Source organism: Musca autumnalis, unplaced genomic scaffold (assembly GCF_047663935.1).
Source record: "Musca autumnalis isolate F117 unplaced genomic scaffold, ASM4766393v1 scaffold_1, whole genome shotgun sequence".
Lineage (NCBI taxonomy): Eukaryota > Metazoa > Arthropoda > Insecta > Diptera > Muscidae > Musca > Musca autumnalis.
This window is the reverse complement of record NW_027411644.1, coordinates 268,328,058-268,340,386: the sequence shown is the minus strand read 5'-3', so window position 1 is coordinate 268,340,386 and position 12,329 is coordinate 268,328,058. Positions and strand designations below refer to the sequence as shown.

General features: G+C 37.1%; 1 protein-coding gene across 1 annotated transcript in view; it reads left to right on the top strand.

The window, feature by feature from the left end:
* The window catches only part of LOC141389530 (uncharacterized), a 1,388,168-nt gene that overhangs the window by 1,138,859 nt on the left and 236,980 nt on the right, over positions 1-12,329 (top strand). The gene's annotated exons all lie outside the window — the stretch shown is intronic.

The following is a 12,329-nucleotide window of genomic DNA, read 5'->3' as shown; positions in this document are numbered from 1 at the left end:
CTACTGACCTTTTCTATGATGTAAATTGCAATAAAGTGTTTGCTAGATAACGGGCCTACTGCCTAATATATAATGGGTTCCGTGTAGAGAACCACATTTTTATCCCATGCTACATATTGTCTCTCCAAAAGTTTGTGTAACACCACGAAATATTTGTCCTAGACCTCTTATTTGGTATGCCAAAATTCATATCTCGACGAGATAAAGCGATTTAGCGATGTGTGTCCGTCCATTAAAAATTGTAAACAAGCTTAAGGCCGCAATTATGGACCGATTGTAACGAATTTTTTAAGGAGGTTGGGTTCGGGCCAGAATAGAAATGATTAGTTTTGCTGATGATCGTGAAATGTTCAGGGAATGAAATGGACCAAAAACAAAATTTTAACCAATTTTGTAGCGGCTCTATAGGTCAAAATAATAACCCGCAAAATTTTAAACAAAGTTTGAGTTTATGATGAAGAAGAAGCGTACAAACCAACGTGAAGATCAGATAATACTTAGCGGGTTAAATGGACTGAAACTTTTTTGTGAAATTGGTAAAAACTTCAATAACGTAGCGGTTAAACAACGGAAGTAGTAGTACTACATAAGTGGGTTTCATTACATTTTAGTTTGTGTGAACTAAATGTTCCTTTCCTGCTACAAAAATGTCTTTGTCATGCTAGATAGCTTTTTGGTTTTGGTCATAAGTATTATACAATTCATCTATGATATTTGATAATTAAATTTTCACAATCATTGAAAAGAAGTTCCGTGGAGAGCGATTGTCCAGGGATAGTGGTATAGGGTATCCCATGGTCGGCTCCGTCCGACTATATACTTTTCTTACTTGTTTTATTCCTGGAAGAGAGATTTCGGGCAAGTTAAAAATGTGATGTGGGTCGACCTGGATTTTCTACACATCAAATTTTCAACGGTGGCAAAATAACCCTCAGTAATGTTGGCGACTTTTAATGAGTATATTAGCCATGCAGAAGATCTCTACAGCTGATGTCTTAGGGCACGCCGTTCGGACTTGGCGATAAACAGTAGGTCCTATATCATTGAGCTGATATTAATCGGTGTGCACTCCCCATCCCTTCTGGGATGTTTGTGGAACAATTATTACAATATTATTTAAGCTTGAAGTGATAAGGTGGCAGAATCCACAAAGTTATTTCTTACAATAAGTTTATTTGTTCCAAAAAGGAATTTGGATTTGCTGAAAGGTAATTACCAGGGATAGTGGTGTAGGGTATCAAATGGTCGGCCCCGTCCGACTGTAGCCTAAGCTTACTTGTTTTTTTTTTGTATTTTTATTAAAAGCAGTCTTTTTTTATACCCTCCACCATAATAATTACATTTGTCATTCCGTTCGTAACACCTCGAAATAAACGTAGGAGACCCTATAACGTAAATAAATTCTTGATCAGTATTAAATTCTAAGTCGATGTAACCATGTCCGTCTGCTGAAATCAAGATACAGTTCATATGATAGAGCTTTATAATTTGGTATAGAATTTTCTATTACTCTTAGGATGTTTGGTATTGAAAATGGGATATCTCGGTCCACGTTTCGATTTATCCCACATACGACGCACAGTGTTGCCGCGTGGACAAAAATCAAAAAATATGATGTTAACTTTGACATATGTTTATGTTTTCTTCTTACAGTAAACACATCCGATACATCAAAACTGAAAGAATTTTGCCGATATGTGCACCCATAATGAAGTTATAGCTCTTTAATTATGAAAAATATTTCCCAGGTAATCTAAAGCGATAATTATATGAAAATTAGACGACATTTAAAATAAAATTTTCTGAAAAGTTTTTTGACAATATTAAAAGTTTTGGATGGGGATTTGATGGGTGGGCTATAAATATAAAATTTTAGTACAAAAAGTTGACATCAACTGCACATGGGCAAAGTACCGTTATCGAGAATTAAAAATTTAAATTTGATAAAAAAATATAAATTCTTACTATTTCGTAGATTATATCTTTTGATTGCCACCTTGGCTCTTCATTTCCGTTAATTGGACATCTCTTCCGAAGCGAAATGTATAAAAACTTTCTGCCCATCCCTGCAACCTTCTGTTCTTCAAATTTAATATTTGTTATTTTCTTAGGCCCCAGAATAGCTACACCGATTTTCACAAAAGTCGGTTCAGATTTGGATATAGCCCCCATATATATCTATCCCCGATTTTGCTAAAACTCGGTCAATTTTAGTCGAATAGCCTTAAAATTTTATATGTGATATTTTCTTAGGCCCCTGAATAGATTCACCGATTTTCGTAAAAATCGGTTCAGATTTGGATATATCCCCCATATATATCTTCCCCCGATTTTGCTATAAATCGCCTTCAAATTTAACATGGGACGTTCCTCAGGCCCTTGTTGAGTTTTACCGTTGACCTAGGTTGATGAATGTTTGCACAAGTACTTATGAGGGCACAGGAATTAAAAATATCAACTTTGGTCCAGGGTTGAATATGGCTTCCATATATAATTTCGCCCGATGTCACTCAATTACGGATAATTACGTCATATTTTCCTAACTTAATCAATATCTCACATACATTTCGTGTTTAGAGCATCGAATACATAAAATCGGGCGAAAATATATATAAGAGGTATATCTCTTAAACCTATTTTTGTCAACATCGGTGAAATTGAAAAACGGCTTAAGAAAATATCCTATGTTAAATTTGAAGGCTATTTTTCAAAAATTTACCGATTTATAGAAAAGTCGGAGAAAGATATATATGGAGGCTATATCCAAATCTGTACCGGTTATTGCAAAATCAAATCAATATCGGTAATACTGAACAGTGGCCTGAGGAAACATCCCAAGTTGAATTTGAAGGCTATTCATCAAAAATTTATCGATTTATTGCAAAATCGGTGAAAGATATATATATGGGGGCTACATCCAAATCTGAACCGATTTTTATGAAAATCGGTGAAATTACTCAGGGGTCTAAGAAAACATCACATATAAAATTGGAAGGCTATTCCATTAAAATTGACCGAGTTATAGCAAAATCGGGGAATGATATATATGGGGGCTATATCCAAATCTGAACCGATATGGACCAAAGTTGAAATTTGGCATTCCTATGCCCTTATAAGTACTTGTGCAAAAATTCATCAACCTAGGTCAACTCCTTCTATTTTTGTCCACTTTTGTATGGAAGCGGCAACACTGTGCGACGGTACCTCACGATTTTATATATGTTAAAGGTTTTAGACTCGTTTTCACACATCAAATGCCCCTTAGTAATGTTGGCGACATTTCCTGAGTATTTCAGCCATGTAAAACTTATCTACAAGTGGTGTCTTAAGACACGCCGTTCGAACTCGGCAATAAACAGCAGGTCTCATATCATTGAGCTAATATGAATCGGGGTGCACTCTTTGATATGAGAGAAGTCTTCCTTGTCCGGTATGCGATGTTTGTTGAACAATTATCATTATCATTATATCATAAAGCTTTGCAGCTGAAATTAGTCGTTATAGGTCGACGTCTTCATATAGCCCCCATACACAAGGAAAAACATTTCAAGAATTTTTACATATTTTCGTTCGTGATGTAGTTTTTTCATACTGTACTGTACATAAGATACATGTGCAGTTTCTTATTCCCATCCGAAAACCACTATTTTTTTTTTCAAAAATATCACGAGGACTAGTTGTTATGGCAACCTGTTCGATAGGCTTGCCTATATCTCTGGTATCGTTGGACTCACCTGACCTGACATGTCTGCGGGGAGTCCTATACACCATACAGTGATTTGGATAACTTATGACATCACCCAATTAAGTACTACAACGAGATCATACATTGTGTTGCAGTGCTGGAAGAGATCCTTCTCCTCATGCGGATAGTCCACTTATGACCGATGTAGGCTCCATGTTGCAGTTCTCAACGCGCCGTTCTGACATGTTTAAATATTGTTCTATCGCTTTGAATTTATGTTCGTGGACTACACACGCTCCGAATAGCTTACCACAGACGGAGTTGTCGCGATGTATGTGGTCAACTAGGTTTACCAAGTGCTGTAGGCTAGGGACTTGTGCACTTTGTTCCTACATCTCACTGGGGTAGTTAGTGGTCGGAATTCTGTTATCATTGACCAGAAACTTCAATACTGTGCCATACTCCGTGCTCAACATATTCCTCATGTGGAAAATGGTATTATGATCGATCCGTGCGGAGTTATTTTTTCCCTTTTATCCTCTCCCATCGGACGCCTCCCCAGGTGGTGGATAGGGGAATGCTCATCAGATATGGCGGGTACCGCAGAAATAAAATATGCGGGGCGAACCAAAAGAAAAAAATGGAAAACGGCAGCGTCTGACCAAAGGATTGGCGGCAGCAAACAGCGTCTGAACTCCAGGAGGAGCGGCTGAATATGGAGACGGAATACTATAAACCCTTCAGAAGGCCCCGGCAAACCACTGAAGTATATAAGTCCTAGAAAATCATACAATTACAATGAACACACAAAATAACCTACGGCCCTCAGTCTCCGAGGGTGCTAAGAATCCCCGGAGGTAAAACCAAAACCAAACTTAAGATAGGAACCTGGAATGTGAGAAGCCTTTATGAGCTTGGGAAACTAGGCAACACCATAAGCGAAATGGAAAGACTACAAATTGACATCCTGGGTATCAGTGAAACGTGGTGGACGGAGGATGCGGAATTTGTTTCCCAGAACGCAAAAATTTACCATTCCGGAAACAGAGAAGGAATTCACAGAAAGGGTGTCGCTATAATAGTAAAAAGCAACATAGCGGCCTGTATTGTTGGATATGTTCCAATCTCTGATAGGGCGATGATGGTAAAAATATCAGCAAAACCTATAAACATGAACATAACTCAAGTGTATGCGCCAACATGCGATAGCGATAACGACGAATTGGACCAGTTTTATTGCGACGTTCAAAATTTATTAAAGATGACAAAACCACACGACATTACCATAATCCAAGGAGATTTTAATGCTAAAGTTGGGCAAGAAGAAACAACAGGAATCACAGGAAAATTTGGCCTAGGACATCGGAATGAAAGAGGAGAACGACTGATACAATTTTGTCAAGAACACCGTTTTAAGATTGGGAATACTATGTTTCGCCTCCACCCAAGACGGCTTTACACCTGGAAATCGCCGCAAGAAAATAACAGAAATATTGTTAGAAACCAAATCGACTACATTTTAATAAATAAGCGATATTCCTCCTGCATAAATAAATGCTCTACGTACCCAGGAGCAGATGTTCACTGGGACCATAATCTTCTGTTGTGCAAACTACAGATAAAGCTAACCACCATCCGAAAGAAAACACCAAAGCGAAGAATTAATATTCAAAAATTAAATGATCCTTCCACTAAACAATCCATGAAATATCACCTTAATGCAGAACTATACAATATTGATGGAGAAGATGTCGAAAATCTATGGAACAATGTAAAAAACTCCGTGAATATCGTAACCAACAATATCCTTGGAACCACAACAGCTAAAAGAGAAGACACATGGATGACGGACGAGATACGCGCACTTCGCTTAGAAAGGAGCCAATATAAGAACTCAAATTATGAAAAATATTGGGAAATTAACCAAGAAATAAAAGTTGCAATTCGGGCCGCAAAAAATGAGCAATTAAATAAACAGTGCCAGGAAATTGAAAGACTCCAAATCCTACATGACGACTTCAATCTCCACAAAAAGTTAAAAGAGGCATCTGGAATATATTCAAAAAGATCATCTGCATTTATTTTCGACGAGAATAATACAGCCATATACGAAACTTCAGAGAAGAAGAAACACTGGGAAAAATATATTAGAAGTCTGTTCACAGATACCTTAAGAACAGAAATACATAAAACAGATAGAGGAACCAATTTTAGAGGAAGACGCATCACAGGAAGCGAATTAGATGTGGCCATAAATTCAATGAAAAACAACAAAGCTACCTGGCCGGATGAAGTCCCATCTGAATTATTTAAATTACTAGATGGAAGAAATAAACAACTATTGTTGAAATTATACAACCAAATTTATGAAACAGGACAATACCCTCAAGATTGGCTGAAATCTACTTTTATTATGATTCCCAAGAAAAATAATGCGAAGACGTGCGGAGATTATAGATTAATAAGTCTTATGAGTCATGCTCTTAAAATATTCTTAAAGATAATACATAGGCGCATATACCCAATATGCGAAGCACACATGGGAAAATCGCAATTTGGCTTCAAGGAAGGCATGGGAACTCGAGAGGCCCTACTTAGCTTGAATGTACTTATACAAAATTGCCGCGATGTACAAAAGGATGTATATATATGTTTTGTCGACTAAGAGAAGGCATTCGATACGGTCAACCATGACAAATTGATGGAAATTTTGATTTCAATTGGGTTAGAGGATAGCGATATAAAATGCATCAAAAACCTATACTGGCAACAGACAGCAAACATTCAAGTAGATGGTGAACTTACTGGAAATGTTCCAATCTCGAAAGGTGTAAGGCAGGGTTGCGTACTATCGCCCCTTCTGTTTAATTTATACTCCCAAAAAATATTTGAGGATTCAATATGTGCGAAAAACATCGGAATACGAATAAACAACACAATTATAAACAATATACGTTATGCCGACGACACCACCCTAATTGCAAGCAGCCTCGCAGGACTACAAAAACTAATAGATGCTCTTGAACATGCCAGTACGTCATATGCCTTAAAAATTAATATAAAAAAGACAAAGTTCATGATTATAAGTAGAAGGGGCATCGAATCCAACACTCCTTTAAGCATCAATGGTACTCAAATAGAAAGAGTCTCAACATTCAAATATCTCGGAGTTCAAATTAATGAAAACTGGGATCCATCAAAAGAAATAAAATGTCGAATTGAAATGGCAAGAAACTCTTTTCATAAATTTAGAAAAATATTAACGAGCCATGACATAACTCTGGAAACAAAAAAACGATTTGTAAAATGTTACATATGGTCAGTACTATTATACTCGGCAGAAACATGGACACTAAAAGCAGCAGACGAGAGAAGACTGCACTCGTTTGAGATTTGGATATACCGACGGATCTTAAAGATATCCTGGACAAATCACATCTCAAATAATGAAGTACTGAGGCGAATGAATACCGAAAATCAAATTATCAGAACTATAAAGACGAGAAAAACTGCTTATTTGGGACACATTATGCGAAATAGAAAATATAATCTCCTCCAAGCTATTATAAGAACCAAAATTGAAGGTCGCAGACCAAGAGGAAGACGAGAAATAACATGGATGAAAAACATTCAGGAATGGACAGGACACCAAGATGAAGTAAGCCTTTTAAGCGCCGCAAGAAACAGAGAACTAGCTATAATTGAATGAAATGTTTTAACTTTATAATATGTAATTAAATAACTCTGTAATAATTAACATTGTATGATCACTAATATCCGAATACGGATTTGCAAATAAAGAAGAAGAAGAAGAAGAAGATTGTAGAGTTCAGCCTTTCAGAAATTACAATTGACCCGACCTCAAGGTCGTACTATCATCCGCATACGTAACTATCTAAATGCCGTTTAGAGGGATGGAATAAAGTAAAGTTAAACAGTTCCAATTCCACCTTATGGAACTCACTGTTTCACTCATTGTGGCTACGATAAATAATTGATTAACTAACGTTTCAACTTGGCCGGAGGGTAGTCCGCTGCTGTCCTCAAACCGTGTGGAATGCTTGGAAATATCAACGGCTTTTAATAACACTGTTCTATTGCACGCCTTTTTGAGGTTGAGTCCTCGACTAATATGTGTTCAGTTAGCGCTGCTGTAGTGTTGTGCTGCTAACGGAACTCATGCTGATGATCGTCAGCAGAATAGCAATTTATGATGCTGGAGATGAATAAAGCCTCAAGAGTCATTGCTACGGGCGACAAAATCGAAATAGGTATATACGATTCATCTTTGTTGGCATTCTTACCTCAGTAACGGATGGTATAAAAAGAAAAAAAAAAATATTTTTTTCTCACAAAACCTTAATTTAATTTCAAAGTGGTTTTTGTGTGAACTTTTTCTATTCTTAAATATTATAAATGTTACTTTAGTCATTAATAACGATATGCAAGACGAAAATTATTTACCATATTCTGAGACCGCAACGTGGTAGAAGACCAAAAAAGGAAAGGCACATGTATCGCCGTTTTTTTCCTATCTCATCAACTTTTGCTGTTATAGGCCTCAAAAAGTTTGAGGCTTTGATGTTAAAAGGGGTCATTTTGTCGGGATCTTATGTTCCAAACCATTAGGAAATTTAAATTTATAATCTTCTAAGTCATAATCGTCAAGATGTTATTTCTTTTTAAAATTTTTCTTGGGTTTTGTTCTACAGATATCAAACCGATCAAATTTGAAGCAAACAACCAACTACCTTAGATCTCAAAAATCATCTTTTGAGAACATACGAAGTCTGTATAAATGGTTCTTAAAGGTCAAACAAGCAAAGCAAATGGGATTTTTATCCTGTTTTCTCTTGTACTGACCCACAGATACTAAACCGTTCAATATTCAAGACAACTATCTACTACAATAATGAAGCAAAGATAACAGTAAACAACTTTCTGCAACATACGAACTGTCTGTCGAAGGTCCTTAAAGACCAAAATAGCAGAACACTTTAGAAATTTTTGCATTTTTATACTTTTTCCCCGATTCTGGTCCGTAGATACCAAATCGTCCAAAATTTAAGAATACCGTCGACTACAAAAATGTACCCATGATTTCAAAAACCAACTTTCTAGAAGATATGAAAATTCTCGGAATGACGCTTTAAGCTGAAATTCGCAAACAAATCAATTATTGTTACGATTGTCCCTACTCAGGTCTGTAAATAACAAATTCTTCAAAATTGAAGAACATATTTACGGAACTGCGCAGGAAAGAATGGGCAAATATAATCGAACTTTGAGCTTGAATAACCGTTCCTAGAAAGTTCATATGTTCTAGAAAGTAGTTTACTGAGGTCTTAGGTACAGTTGTGACGACGTGTTTTCACTTTGAAGCTGGGGTAGTTCAGTGGGGGCAGGGTCGTCATAAGAATTTATTTGTTGGGAACTTTAGAGAGAGAAAACACCATTTCATGTTCTTTTCATAAACGTTATAATATTTAATTCTAAAAACACAACAATACATTTCATAAAACACTTTATCGAAATCATGATATTCAGTTTTGTTTAGGCACAGTTCCAGAGGCTTCGGCAGCGTAGTTGATTAATCGTAATTCTTAATAACAGGAGAGCTGACATCCGACTATCCCTTAATTGTTCGCAGGTGCGGGAGTGATCCTTTTTGTCCGAGGCCAGCACGTGATAGTAACTGTTTGGCGAATCACTAGCTCTGTTAACTGTCATATGATGGTGTCTTAATAATCGTTCGTTAGGGCGATGACGTCAATATCACAATTCGTAGAAGGATGCTAAGAGATCGGTACGTTGATTGTTCTCAGTACCCCCAATTAACTCACACACAACACCAAAGAGTTAAAAAATCGATACGTTGATTGTTCTCAGTAACCCAATTAACTCACCCACAACACCAAAGAGTTAAGAGATCGGTACGTTGATTGCTCTCAGTACCCCAATTAACTCACACACAACACCAAAGAGTTAAAAGATTGGATGATCGATTTCTCTCATTACCCCAATTAACAAACACACCGCCGCACAGAGTTCAGAGATCGGTACCTTGATTGTTCTCAGTACCCCAATTAACTCTCATACAACACCAAAGAGTTAAGAGATCGGTACGTTGATTGCTCTCAGTACCCCAATTAACCCACTACAACAGCGTCAGGCACCATACTTTTCTATTGCATACTTTACGGGGTTTCATTGTGTGAGTGCATGCTTTTTCAATGGGTTAAATTGTGTGTGTGGAGAGAGCAACGGTAAATGAGCGCACACGGGCGCCTAATCGCCTGACGCTGCACTACAACAGCATCAGGCAAAGGGTGCACGCACGCTCTTTGGGAGCGTACATTTATTCACGTATACAACATGTGGACAGAACAAAACAATTTAGTCTCAGCTGAGCAGGCAATGATGAAGGTTGTGCGTCAATTCTTTTGTTTTTTTTTTGTATGCGTCAACTTTGCAAAATGGCTATTAAGCATCCCAGCAAACCAATCGTACCGACATCGGAACAAAATTCGGACGATACGTCCGATATCTGATCCGAAATCATAACGATATCTTAACAAAAGTTGTATGAAGTGGTTGACATAATTTCGGAGCGACATCGTATCGATTTCGGCCCGATTTCGTAACGAAATCTAAAGAAAATCCTTGGGAAATTCGGAAAGGAAATTTCTATCCGACATTCGTTCCGAAATCTGAACGAAATTGGTACAAAATCTGAACTATTTCCTCTCGGAAAAATCGTTTAGAAATCGGAACGAAATCTGAACGACTTTGCTTCCGAAATTGTTCAGACTTGTCGGATATCAGACATTTGGTTTGCTGGGATGTTATGTCTCCAATACTAATGCAAACAACGCAATGTGCGTTAGTATGGGTTGCCTGCTGCTGCACTACAATAACTACACCAGGCTCTTTGGGAGCGTACATTTATTCACATATACAACATGTGGAGTTAACAAAACAATTTAGTCTCAGCTGAGCAGGCAATTAAGAAGGTTGTACGTCGCTTCTTTTGTTTTTTGTGTGTGCGTCCCCTTAGCGAAATGACTATTAAGCTCCCAGCAAACCAATCGCACCGACATCGTAACGAAATCGGAACAAAATTCGGACGATACGTCCGATATCTTATCCGAAATCGTAACGACATCTTAACGAAAGTTGTATTGAGTTGTATTGTTGTATTGACATAATTTCGGAACGAAATGTCGGATCGATTTCTTAACGAAATCTGAAGAAAATCCTTGGGAAATTCGGAAAGGAAATTTCTTTCCGACATTCGTTCCGAAATCGGTACAAAATCTGAACTATTCAGTCTCCGAAAAATCGTTTAGAAATCGGAACGAAATCTGAACGACTTTGCTTCAGAAATTGTTCAGACGTGTCGGACATCAGGCATTTGGTTTACTGGGCTGTTATGTCTCCAATACTAATGCAAACAACGCAATGTTCGTTGGTATGGGTTTCCCGATGCTGAACTACACTACAGAGTTAAAAGATTGTTACTTATCATACCGCAGTTAACTCACAACTATCCCACAGAGTTAAAAGATTGGTACTTATCATACCCCAGTTAACTCATCAGCGGACAACAGACAGTCCCGAGTGACGGCAAGACATCTCCTTTTATAGCGTGGCGGTAGTGGCTGCGCCAACCAAGTGCGACCAACTTCAGGTTAAAACACTGTTCCCACTAGGGGGGTTCATTGCTGTGGTAGTCATACCAGTTGGCACTAGTGTATGACGTTCGGCCCTTAATTTAAAATTTAATTCAAAAGTCCCATGAATTAAGTTTGTTTTTTAAAACATAATCAATTTCCTGTAACCAAAAACGAGTGATCCGAGATCACGACTTTTGGAGCGTTACACAGTGTAGTAGACTGTATTCGTAAATTTTGGAAGTTTGTTATATATGGACCAGAATCGCAAAAAAATATAAAAGTCGAATATTTTCTAAAGTGTTTTGCTATTATGACCTTTAAGAACCTTTCAAAAACATCGATTTGAGTACCATACCCTATATCGGTTTACATTTGTTCAGACAAATTTGTTTTTGCCAGCATCAATTAATGCATAAAAATCATAATCCCCATTAAAATTGCTTTACGAATGACATAATACACAATTTTCATTCTATAAGCATGTTTATATACATACATACATATTATCAATTAAAGAGCCAGTGTTTAGTGGAATGTCATCAAAGGAATGTTATGTCGTGATTATAGGGAATTTTCTATTTCCTAGAAGATGCTTCAATAAATTCATGTGGTTCATATTAAGACGTTGCAAATAATTAAACAGACAGCTGACAGGATTTCAGTCACGGCGGAAAATACAGCTTTGCACAAGGAGCTTAAATGTTGATATGTATGAATGAATTCTAGGCAAAAGGAATTCCGTCATTATATAATGCTAACAGTAATGAAATTCTATACCATACCAACTAACAAATGTTAAAAACAAGTGCAGACGGTTATACCGAATTTTGTATACTCTTCACTATTCCAATTTTCGAAGTATGTATTTGGGTTCCAAAAAATATGAGAAAGTCTTTTTGCAAAACAACTACAACAATTTCGATGTAGAATGTGGTAGCACACTAAATTAGTTGCATATGAAATTGTAT